The sequence below is a fragment of the Odocoileus virginianus genome, chromosome 2, assembly GCF_023699985.2.
Source record: "Odocoileus virginianus isolate 20LAN1187 ecotype Illinois chromosome 2, Ovbor_1.2, whole genome shotgun sequence".
NCBI classification, from domain to species: Eukaryota; Metazoa; Chordata; class Mammalia; order Artiodactyla; family Cervidae; genus Odocoileus; species Odocoileus virginianus.
The window spans coordinates 67,361,587-67,373,887 of record NC_069675.1 but is presented as its reverse complement, the minus strand read 5'-3'; the positions used below and the strand labels follow the sequence as shown (position 1 = coordinate 67,373,887).

General features: G+C 47.0%; 1 long non-coding RNA gene across 1 annotated transcript; it reads right to left on the bottom strand.

Annotated features, from left to right (window-relative positions):
• Positions 1 to 7,081: 7,081 nt before the first annotated feature.
• LOC139037163 (uncharacterized) lies at positions 7,082 to 12,076 on the bottom strand. Its single transcript, XR_011490000.1, has 2 exons — positions 11,873 to 12,076; positions 7,082 to 7,227 (listed from the first exon to the last, which is right to left on the bottom strand). It is a non-coding gene; the product is annotated as an uncharacterized lncRNA (long non-coding RNA).
• Between the last annotated feature and the right edge of the window lie 225 nt (positions 12,077 to 12,301).

Sequence of the window (12,301 nt, the reverse complement as noted above, 5' to 3'; positions counted from 1 at the left end):
TAAATTATTTTTAAATTCTTATTAAGACTTGTTTTAGGGCCCAGTTATATGATCTGTCTTGGTGAATGTTTCTTATTCAATTGAAAAGAATGTGTATCTGCTCTTGTTGGGTGGAGTGTCCTATGTTTGTGTTTGTTGTTTAGTCGCTGAGTCATGTCTGACTCTTTTGTGACCCTATGGACTGTAGCCCACCAGACTCTTCTGTCCATGGGATTTCCCAGACAAGAATATTGGAGTGGGTTGCCATTTTCTTCTCCAGGGGATCTTCCCGACCTTGAGTTTGAATGTGTGTCTCCTGCATTGCAGGTGGATTCTTTACCACTGAGCCACTGGGGATGCCTGGATTGTTCTGTAAATATCAATTCAGTCAAATTGTTTGAGGGGCTTCCCTAGTGGTCCAGTGGCTAAGACTTGGAGCTTCCAATGTAGGGTTGTCTGAGTTTGATCCCTGGCCAGGGAACTAGACCCCACATGCCTCAGTGAAGATCCAGCATGCCATAACTAAGACCCAGTTCAGCCAAATAAATAAATATTTAAATAAGTATATACCCCTTAAAAATTGTTTGATAGTGTTGTTCAGGTTTTCTACTTTCTGTGTCTACTTATCTTATCGATTATCAAAAGAAGTCTATTGCAGTATTAACTATAAATGTGGATTTGTCTGCTTTTCTTCAGTTCTTCCATTTTTCTCTGTATGTATATTAAGCTTTGTTATTTCTTATGTACACATTTAAGATTGCTGTATCTTCTTGATGAATTGACCTCTTTGTCATCATGAAATGTCCTTCTTCATACCTCGTAATATCTCTTATCCTAATGTCTACTTCATCTAATATTAATGTAACAACTTCAGTTGTCTTATGCTTACTCTTTGCACAAAAATCTTTTTCCATCCTTTTAGTTTTAATCTGTGTTTTAAATTTTAAAGTGTATCTCTTGTAAGCAGCATGGGCTTCCCTGGTGGCTCAGCTGGTAAAGAATCTGCCTGTAATGCGGGAGACCTGGGTTCAATCCCTGGGTTGGGAAGATCTCCTGGGGAAGGGAAAAGCTACCCACTCCAGTATTCTGGTCTCGAGAACTCCATGGACTGTATAGTTTATGGAGTCTCGAAGAGTCAGACACAACTGAGCAACTTTCACTTTCATTTTGTCAGTAGCATAAAATTACTTCTGGCTTTTACCCAGTCTGGCTTTCTCTTCCTTTTTTTTTTTTTTTTTTTTTAATGTTTAGACTGTTTACATTTAATGTACTCATCAGTATGATGGGATTAAGTGTACCGTTTTGCTAATTGTTTTCTATTTGTCTCCTCTGTTCTTTGTTCCCCCTTTCCTCCTCTTTTTGTGACTTTGGGTGAATATTTTTAAAATTCCACTTTATCTTCACTACTCGCTAATTTGCTGTACTCCTCTGTTTTATTTCCTTAGTGATGGCTCTGGGGTTTGCCATATTCATCACATGGTCCTACTGAATTCCCTAGTGAATGCCCTGAGTTATCAACAAGGACGCTCTCCTTCCTGGTTAGTTGAAACTTAAGCGCTGTGTCATCTCTGGGGGCAGTTCAGCTCACTGTTTCTTGGTAGCTCTTTGACCTGGAGTTTCATTCTACGTGTGAGCATCTTGTATTCAGTAAAGACTCAAGGGCTCTCCCGGGAAGGTTTTTTTTTTTTTTGGCTGTTTCTCTCCCTACCTCTCTCCATCAGAGCTCAGTCCTTCAACGTCCAGGTTTCTCAGCTTCTCTGAACCCCCGTCTCTGTCTCCTCGACACAGTGGCTTGGGATTCTCTGTCCCTGCTGTGTGGTCTGGAGGGTGCCTCCAGGAAGAAAGCGAGGACTCCTACCAGCCTCACTTCATCTGTTTCCTTTCTTTTAGGACTCACTGTGCTACCTGTTGTCCTTTTTCTGAAAACAAGTGCTTCATATGTTTTGTCTGATTTTCTAATTGTTTATTGTGGGAGGGTAAATCTGGCCTATGTTATTCTCTTATGTCATAAAGACAAGTCTCATTTAACTTTTGATTATTGATATTTTTTATGTGGCTACATAATCTTTATTATAGTAATTTAAAAATGCATATAAATAATCTATGTTCATAGCAGAAAATCTTTGAAATGCCCATTGAACTAAAAATCATCCATAATCTCCTCTATCCTGAAGTAAGCAGAAATAATGTTATAGCATATATCTTTCCAGATTTTTCTATGTGCATATATATCTATAAGTATGAAACTAAGACTATATTATCAACTACAACAATGGTTTATAATGGCTGCCTGGCCCCCAGGAACACAGGAGAAATGGCAACTATTTTTTGTCCATATTACGACAACTCATGAGTTTTATAGGAGAGTCTCCTACATTTCAGACACATTTGTAAGACTTTGGATTTGAGAAATTTCACATGTAAAAGAAAACTGTGTGTACATGTGTGTATGTATATAAAATTCTGCAAGTCTGCAAATGTAAAATTTTGAGAGAGAGAATTTTATATAACCCCCCCAAATAAAAAGGAAAAAAAGAGAAAAAGAATGAACAAAATGACAGATTTAGCATCATATTTTTAGGCCTCAAAAGGGCTTGTCATCAAATGCACTGTTTGAGTGGGCGAAGACTGAATTTTTTTATGGATTGTCAGATTTCAAGAATTTTGTTCAAGTCTGGACTATTTATTAATTTGGACCTTTTGAAGTTAAAAAGAAATAAACCAAATAAGCCACCCTGCTAAAAAAGAAGAAGGTACGAATTAAAGTTCTGTGGCTCTTTTCACAAAATGCCCTCCACTAGCCAGATCAGAAGTAGCCACTGGTCAGCATGGAGTGAACATGGCTAAAGCTTTGGGGTTAGAGTCGTGAGGACCCGGGCTCTAGCTGCAAACTTTGGCAATTTCCTCATCCACAAAATGAAGATAAGTGTGACTCAGAGGCTGACTGTGAAGACGAAATGAAATAAAATTTGTAATGTTTCCAGTGACCAAAACCACACAGGTGTTCAGTAAAAAACCTCAGAGGTGTTACAAAACCAGCTCCGGATCATAGAGCCAGCAGAGTGTCAAGTACAAAGTCACCTTCTCCAGCCCTCAGGTGTATTTATTCCCTTTACCTTCATATATTTTCCAGCTAACGTCTCTCCCTTTTAAAGACACTTTAGTTATGTTTTTCTGGAACACTGAAAACTCTATCCGTGACCCCTTGGTTTCCACAGTCAGACATGCTCAGCTGTCCTGGATATTCTCTCTTTGTCTCTCTGTCTTTCCCTTCCCTCCCCTCGCCGAGTCTGTCGCTTTTCCTCTGTGTGTCTCTTTGGTGGAGGAGAGGCCATCTTAATTCTTCACACCTTTGTCCTTCTCCTCCAACCACATACCCTAAGAAAAGTGTGTGTGCTGGGTGTGCTTCTGGGGGATGCACTCCTCTGTCACCCGCTTAGTCCTTAAAGAGCGATTGCTGGACATCCCTGGGGGTCCAATGGTTAGGGATACACCTACATGTGGGATCCAGGAAGATCCCACGTACCGGGAGTGACCGAGCTTGTATAATGCGCACCTAGAGTCGGGCAGCAAGTGTCGCCATCACAAACAGAAGCCTGTGCACCGCAACTAGAGAAAGCCTGAGCATAGCATTGAAGACCCAGTGCAGCCAAAAATAAATAAATAAAATTTAAAGAGTCATTGATTCCATTACTGTGGTCCAATCAGCATTTCAGAGGCACTCTTTCCCCCTCCCCCCACCACCTCAACTCCCCTCAGGCTCACCCTGCCTCTGTCAGCCCCAAGAGCTCCAGGAAGATCAACATGAGAGGAATACAGGATATTTATTTGCTCCTTGATCTCACTGGAAGAACGTGCCATCACTATCTGAGGCAAGAATGACAAATGTCCATTTATATTTTATGACAAAGCGTCAGGACATTCTCTGCACAGATGGTATTAGGAGGGTTCTAGCTGGGCTTCGGGGACTTGTCAAAGTCTGCAGGATGCCTCTGGGAGTTGAGACTGGCCATGCGACCTTCAGTTCTGGTTTAGTGCCATTCATAGGTGATAGTATTAGGTCTGTCACTGCCTGTCAGGGGGTACCTCAGAGGACTCAGAGGGCGGTGTCTTGGCCCACGATGGCCACCTTCCCAGGTGGGAGGTCAGAGGCTTTGACCTTTCTGTGGCCAGTGAGGCAGAACATGCCCACACCTGTGAGACAGTGATTAGCGGATTGGAGTACCAAGGAGATCTGGGTTATTAGTGCTAATGGGTTCTTCTTGTACCCATGTCATCTTGATGTACAAAAACAAGCAATAAAACATAAAAACCAAAGATTTTGGAACCAGATCAACCTCTGTTGGAATCCAAACTCTTGGGCTTCCCAACAGTGAGTTCCTTGACAGTGGATCTCCCCTCAGGGTCCTTGTCTTTCTTGCAGAACTAGAGATTAGCCATTGTAAGTAAAAAAATGCAGCTGCTCTGCACATAGGAGGTGACCGCTGAATGTTAATATCCTTTCTTTGTCTCTTTCCTAAACTTGGATTAACTTTGACATTGTTCTTATAACAATCCTTGGACATAAACAGGGAGAATGTTTGTATTCCATTTTAGAAATGAGAAAATGGGATTTGCATAAGATCACAGGAACAGGGCTGGGTCTGGACCCCAGAAATTGATGCTGCAGTAGAACTGCTATGGAAGAAGACAAGCTGAGCTTTCATCCTGGCCCCATCCCTGTTTGCTGGGTGACCTCCCTGAGCCTCAGTTTCCTCATCTGTAAAGTGAGGATAATAAGAGAGCCTACCTCCAAATGTTATTGTGAGGATAAATGAGTTAATATTTATAAATTGCTTAGACTGGCCAATTATAAACTGAAGCATGCTAAGTTGCTTCAGTCAAGTCTGACTCTTTGCCATCCCATGGACTTTAGCCCACTAGGCTCCTCTGTCCATGGGGATTCTCCAGCCAAGAATACTGGAGTGGGTTACCATTCGCTTCTCCAGGGGATCTTCCTGACCTAGGGACTGAACCGGAGTTTCTTATGTCTTCCGCATTGGCAGGCGAGTTCTTTACCACTAGTGCCACCTGGGAAGCACATAATAAACTGTAGCTCTGATGATTAAATGAGACTTACAAAGCCCTCTCTCATGGGCTTATTTTTGGATATTTTCTTGGGCCATTCTGGCAAAGTGTCCTTTCGAGTTCTGTGTGTCCTGAATCTTAATGAGGGATGCTGCTGTGCTGTACTTAGTTGCTCAGTTGTGTCTGACTCTTTGCGACCCCCTGGGGTGTACCCCCCCAGGCTCCTCTGTTCATGGAATTCTTCAGGTAAGAATACTGGAATGGTTTGCCATGCCCTCCTCCAGGGGATCTTCCCAACCCAGGGATTGAACCCAGGTCTCCCTCATTGCAGGCAGATTCTTTACTGTCTGAGCCGCCAGGGAAGTCCAAGAGTACCAGAGTGGATGGCCTATTCCTTCTCCAGGGGATCTTCCCAACCCAGGAATTGAACTGGGGTCTCCTGCATTGCAGGCGGATTCTTTACCAGCTGAGCTACCAGGAAAGCCCTAATGAAGGGTAAAGGGAGTTAATCAGTATCCATCTATGTCCAGTTGTTTCCCCTGACAGGAGGGTATACTGTGTGGGCCTGTGTGTGCATCTGTGTTATGTTAGAAACCAGGGTGGGCTCCCTGGAGCAGGCGTCACTCAGGCAGCAGACCTGAGCTCACCATCAGTCGCCGTCTCCCATGTGTATGTATCTTTTTGCGACGGTGGCTCAGGGAGAGTCTGCTCTTAATATTCAGCTGGCAATGACAGGCACCAAAAATTGATTTATATCCATGGTAACTGTCACCCAGGGGAACAGTCAGAAAAAGAGTCTTTTCTTCCCATCCTCGTCAAACAGAGCCAGTACCCAGAGACCATCAGGCCTGGCTCTCCTGGCTGGCCCCAGCTTGCCTCTCCAGAGAAGATGTGTATGTCTCTTCTTCATCTCTCCCTCCCAGGGAGCCCCAGCTTATGGTTCAAGGCTGCAGATCAGCAGACCTGAAGGCAACAGAACAAGGACCCAGCCTTCCTGCCTTTGAAAACTTCCCTGAAGCCTGGCTCCTCAGGTGCTGCATGGGAGGCTTGGGGAATCAGTCATATTCCAGATAAGGCTGAATTGCTCAAAAAGCTTGCATTTGTGGTAGCTGATAGTTTTGTCAGCAAAGATCAGTGGTGGTTGAGGGGGCAGGGGAGATGCTTGACGGAATTTTCTGGTGGTGGGAAGGCGTCCTCCCTATCTCTCCTCACTCTTGAGGCTGCTGGCATGTCTTCTCTGAGGTATTTTTTTATGGGAAGGAGTTTTCATCCTCATCTGCTTCTGAAGACTTCTCTGTAGAGAAGTAAGGATGTTCTGGTATCAGATGGAGGGGGAGAGCCACACCCTGACTGATCTGGACAACTTTGTTGAGATCTGATTTGTTTTGATGGTCCCAAGGGGTAAAATATGATTTGATTTATAAATTTGTTAGTCAGTTGGGCTTAAGTTGTGGGCTAAGTTTCCAAAGTTGCTTTCAAAACTTTGAGACAGATCAGAGCATTGTTTTTTAATTTACATTCCTTCAGACTCTGGCCTTGGGAAGTAGTTCATGAACAAACAGGTCTATGGTTATATACATTTGGAAATTGGTTCATAATCTACTCTGTTTTGTTTTTTGACCTCACTGCTCAGCTTGAGGGACCTTAGTTCCCTTACCTGGGATCGAACTTTGACTGCCACAGCAGTGAAAGTGCTGATTCTACCACTGGATCCTCAGGAATTTCCCAAGTGTCTGACTCTTGTGACTCCATGGACTGTAGCCCACCAGCCTCCATGGGATTTTCCAGGCAAGAGTACTGGAGCGGTTTGCCATTTCCTTCTCCAAGGGATCTCCCTGACCCAGGTATCGAACCCGGGTCTCCTGTATTGCAGGTGGATTCTTTACTGTCTGAGCAACCAGGGAAGCCCACAAAGGGAATCCATACAGGGCTTCCCCATACTGTATCCCTTTATTGGAACATTACAACACATAGAACATGTGAAAATGTCCTGAGATATGGTGTAGTTAAAGAAACTATTGCAGCATTATCTAAGTTAATGTTTCCCAAACATTCTTTACCAGAATTTTTTTTTTTTTGCATTCAGATTTGTTCCATAAAACAAACCTGGGGAATGGCTGGAATGGAGATTCCCACTGGTGCTAATGCAGGTCTTGCCAATAGCATGATTTCAGAATACAGCTGGAAGGAAACATAGGATCTAGCTGAGATGAAGAGGACTGTGTGGCCCATTTCCCCCACATTCCAAAATCACTGAGCTGTAAGTCTTCTTAGTGAGGTTGTTGTTGGAGGTTGGAAAGAATGAAAAATGCCCATTGAATTGAGAAGGTATCCGAGGAAAAATGAGGCAGGAAGCTCCATGTAATCAATGGATCAGTTTATTACAGGGTAATTTACTGACAGGGTGGATTTGGGCAGACAACTATCTGGAAGCTGCACAATTTGATAGTTAACCTAAAGTAGGGGGTAGGTGCCTGAAAACTGGACATACATTTCTAAGTCAAGATTTCTGACAGGTAACTAGTCTCGTGGGTGCTGGGAAAATAATCAGCAAAGTTCCTCATCATTATTTAGGGACTAACAGAGCATAGAGTCCACCTGGTTCTAATGATTATTAAACAGTATCTATTAATGAGAAAACCCCTGCCAACAGTGAAGTGATTTACTGCTCAGTGCAGTCCTGGGGAGGGTCAGTGGAAGGACAGGAGGAACTGAATGGACCCAAGATGGTGTCAGTTCAGTTATACTCACAGCTAATGGATTGGGGAATTGGAGACTGGGTGGGAGGGCCTGGAAGAGGGCTGTCTGGCCTTCTCCCCACACATGCCTAAGGTTGGAGACTTAAGTGCCTCCTGTGGGATCCATTTGTGAGCTTGTTAGGAAGCTCACCTTCCTGTACATCTGTAAAGCAGTGTCCCAGCCCCTGCAGTCATGGAGCCGAGCCCAATCCACTGTGGATTGTTATCCCTTCAGTCTGGAGAAGAGAATGGCAGCCCACTCCAGTATTCTTGCCTGGAGAATGCCATGGACAGAGGAGGCTGGTGGACTACAGTCCACGGGGTCACACAGAGTCGGACACGACTGAGCAACTAACACACACACACACATCCCATCGGTGGCTCAATGGAGCCCTCACATTCCTCTCTGAGGTCTTTTTTCTATGTCTTCTGCGTTGCTTTTGTAATGTGGTCTAGAGTTCTTCACGGTCATGTTTTCATTCCTCTAGATAGGCTGCTGCTGCTGCTGCTAAGTCACTTCAGTTGTGTCTGACTCTGTGCGACCCCATCAGACGGCAGCCCGTCAGGCTCCGCCATCCCTGGGATTCTCCAGGCAAGAACACAGGAGTGGGTCTAGATAGGCTGTGCTTGGCTGATATCCTTCCACAGTGTGGTGAGGAGGAGTAGATCTGAACACAGACTGAGCATTTTCTTCAGAGCAGCACCTGCCCCCGAGTCTCTGGCCCAAGAGGGTCAAGTCTGTTCTTACCTACTTGCCTCTCTTGTCCGGTAGCAACTTTTATGTGTTGGGGAAAGGTTCTTTGATTAGCCTGTCCATGCCACACAGGTCCACAATAGGGATATGATATGTGTTCATGTGGGTTGAACTAGGTCTTGCCCCAGTGAGAAGGGTTGGCTGAGGTTTTCTGTTTAGTTATTACATTCTCCTCAGCACGAGTGTCTTTGGATAGAAAGTCTCAGTAAGCCAGTTGCCTTATCAGTTAGGATTCTGTCCATGTCAAATGATAGAAAACTCTTCTCAAAACACCTTAAACAATTAAGACCTTTACAAGCACACTCGCTAGCATTTAGCAGTAGTCTGTGTGTGCTAAGTCACTTCAACCATATCCAACTCTTGCTACCCTGTGGACTGTAGTCCGCCAGGCTCCTCTGTCCATGGGATTCTCCAGGCAAGAATACTGGAGTGGGTTGCCATGCTTTTTTCCAGGGGAGTCTTCTCGACCCGGGGATCGAACCTGGGTCTCCCATGTGGCAGGTAGAGGTGGACAATTACAGCTCGGTGTGCTGTGTGGAGCTACAACGTGACTAAAGAGGCAGAGCAGGCCCTGGAGAATCAGGGAGGGGTCCCCAAAGAGGGGTGACCAGGGGTGGTATGTGTATGTAGAGGTGTGGAAAGGGCCTTCCGGGTGGAGGGGACAGCATGAGCAGAGCCCAGGAGTAAGGAAGAGTGTGGGCAGTTGCACCCTCAATGGGGTCCCTACTGAGAGCCCAGCTGTGTATTGAGAAGCCTGTTTGTATATTTAAACCAGGGCATCTGATACTTTACAGTGGAACATATAGTTCTGGACACTGCTGGACACCAAGGCAGTCTAATTTATTTTACAAATCAACAAGGGCCAGGAGGACCTCAGTGACATTTTTACTGAGGGAATAGGGTCAATGTGTAATCATCTTCCATTGAGAAAATTCATCAGCATGGGAAATTACAGAGTATAAGTTTCTGAGAGCTTGAGCTGCTTTCTGGGTAGACAAGCACTGTCCTCTGTGGATGTGGTGGGGACAACTTCTCTGGTATTTTCAAGAGCCCTTCTCCCAGCTCGTGATTCTGCATGGTCGGTTAGTCCATGTAATTCATTCATGTCAAGTGTTTATTCAGTGATTTCTGGGTAGTCTGGGCCTTGTGCCCTGAGCTGAGGGTTTGTAAATAATCACTCATAATCTTTGTTTTCAGAGAACTTGCAGAAGGTGGAGGGACACAGACATGGAGTCATCAAGCTCAGCAAAGAGTGCGATGATAGGAACATGGGGACTGGTTGGAGACAGAAGCATCCTTGAGTTGGGTGATTGCAGCAAAGTGTTGAGAGGGTTTATGCAGGTGTGGGCAGGATATGGAAAAACCGCAGGGTGGTGCAGCAGCTTGCTGGTCACACTGGGAACCTCCATCCCTCATGGACGTGAAAGGAGTAGTTATAGGTTCTCCAAGACAAAGAAGCTACCTGGCAGGAGCCAGGACTTTCATGTGAAGAGCTGAGACTTTCAGGTGAGAAGTTCAGCCAGCCCTGCAAAACTGTGTGGAGAAAGTGGGGCAAGCAAAACCTTGGCCCCTCTTCTCTCACCTCCATTAGCTCTACCCGAGGGAACCAGAAGGCAAGAGGGCCTGTTGGTATAGCCCAGAGAGGTGGGCCTCCATCTGCTGATGGGCACAGAGCAGGGTGGAGGGGAGGGGAGCACAGAGCAGGGTGGGGGGAGGGGAGCACAGAGCAGGGGGGAGGGGAGGGGAGCAGAGAGCAGGGGGGGAGGAGGGAGCACAGAGCAGGGTGGGGGGAGGGAGGACAGAGCAGAGTTGGGGGGAGGGAGCATAGAGCAGGGTGGGGGGGAGGGGAGCACAGAGCAGGGTGGGGGGAGGGAGCACAGAGCAGGGTGGGGGGGAGGGGAGCACAGAGCAGGGTGAGGGGAGGGAGGACAGAGCAGAGTTGGGGGGAGGGAGCACAGAGCAGAGGTGGGGGGGGGAGCATAGGCAGAGTTGGGGGGAGGGAGCATAGAGCAGGGTGGGAGGAGGGAGCACAGATCAGGGTGGGGGGGAGGGGAGCACAGAGCAGGGTGGGGGGGAGGGAGCACAGGGTGTGGGGAGGGAGCACAGAGCAGGGTGGGGGGAGGGGAGCACAGAGCAGGGTGGAGGGGAGGGGAGCAGAGAGCAGGGTGAGGGGAGGGGAGCAGAGATGTGCTGCATTCAGACTCTTGCAGGGAGCACAGGGGAGGCTTCCCTTTGGAGAGGATGTTTGCGCTCCATGTTCGTCTCCTGGGCATGCCGTAACAAAGCATCACACACTGGGTGTTTCTGAACGGCAGTAACGTCCTGTCCCCAGTGCTGGAGGCCAGAAGTCCAAAATCAAGCTGTTGGCAGGGCCTGCTGCCACTGAAGGTGCAGGGGAAGGCAGCTCCAGGCCGCTCTCCTGGTTCGTGGTAGTTGCTCGGTTGTGGCAGCATCACCCTAGTCTTCACATGGCAGTCTCCCTGTGTATGTGTCCAAAGTCCCCCTTTTTATAAGGACACCAGTCATGTCGATTCGGGGTCTATCTCTTAATTTAGCTAATTACATCTCAAATACAGTTTCATTCTAAGTTCTTGGAGACCATTACTTCAACATATGAAATTTTAGGAGATTCAGATCAACCTGTCACAACCTGTGTCTTGAAAGTTGGGTAGGGATTCACCAGGCAGACAAGTACGTGTGTATGTGTGTATGTGTGTGTGTGTGTGTTTGTGGTGGGGCTGGGGGTAGAGCTATTATTTAGAGGCCTAATTGCCACGTGTTTGGGGCCTGTGAACACTCACACTTGAAGGTGGCTTTGGCGGCCCTGTGATCTGGTCTCTCCTCCCTCCACACCTTCCGTGCAAGCTCCCACCCGCTTGGATTTCTCCAGACCCTCTGCCCTGGCTAGCAGGTCTCTCTAGAGCATTTGCCTGCATCTGTGGGGATTGATGCTTAAATAACTTGGGGGCTTCTTTAAGAAAGAAGATAAAATTAGATATGAAAGTCAGTGAGGAGCAGAAAGGAGAGAGACAGGACCAGGTTGGAGAGGCTTGTTGGTGTGGAGGGTAGCTTTTACCCCAAGGACACTGGGAGCCACGGGAGGTGTCCAGCTGGGGAGCAACCATCAGATTGTATTTCCGAAGCTCTGACTCTCATGGTGATGTGAGGATGAGTTTGGGAGGAGATACAGCCACATTCCCACACCCCCCCCCAAAAAAAACCCTGGTGGAGTTAAGGGACACAGAGGCTGGCCCCCTCTGTCTCCTCCCTTTCCAGCATTCTCATTGGTGACTTGCTTTCACTAACAAGCTGTGGGACATGGGCAAGGGCTTACCATGCTGGGTCTCAGTTTCCCCATCCATTTTCCCATCTTCATGCCAGTTTCTTCGTGCCTTCCAACCTTTCTTCGTGGATCCAGTACAAAGCAGAGTTAAGTCTCTCCTTACTTCTTGCAGCCATTGGTCCTGGTTTCGAGGATGTGCTTCCTTCCTGGGGCGTCTGCTGGAAGGAGTTCAGAAGTTCTGTTCCATTTACCAGCTCGCCTCCCAAGGGGCCATGGTGAAGGTCTCCCCTTGGGGCCCAGCAGGCCTGTGGGCTCAGGGCCAGTGTCTGCCACAGGGGATCTGGTTCCTGGTGCTCACTGCCTGGTCCTCCTTGGCCCTGCTGGAGCTTGGTTACTGCCAGCTTCTCTTTCCAGGGCCTCAGGAGAGGCCCCCACTGGCCCAACCTCAGTGATGTCTCTGAGAAAAGGACAGAAGCCCAG